Below are 388 nucleotides of genomic sequence, written 5' to 3' on the forward strand. Positions count from 1 at the left end.
ATTCCCTTACAGTATGTGTCATTACTGCCTCTACTGGATGTCTGTTACATGCACTGAACACCCTATCAGTATAACCTTATACATACCCCAGGCACTGCTGTATTCCCTTACAGTATGTGTCATTACCGCCTCTACTGGATGTCTGTTACATGCACCAAACACCCTATCAGTCTAACCTTATACATACCCCAGGCACTCCTGTATTCCCTTACAGTATGTGTCATTACCGCCTCTACTGGATGTCTGTTACATGCACCAAACACCCTATCAGTGTAACCTTATACATACCCCAGGCACTCCTGTATTCCCTTACAGTATGTGTCATTACCGCCTCTACTGGATGTCTGTTACATGCACCAAACACCCTATCAGTATAGCCTTATACATA

This window comes from Bombina bombina, chromosome 1, assembly GCF_027579735.1.
Source record: "Bombina bombina isolate aBomBom1 chromosome 1, aBomBom1.pri, whole genome shotgun sequence".
Classification (NCBI taxonomy): Eukaryota; Metazoa; Chordata; class Amphibia; order Anura; family Bombinatoridae; genus Bombina; species Bombina bombina.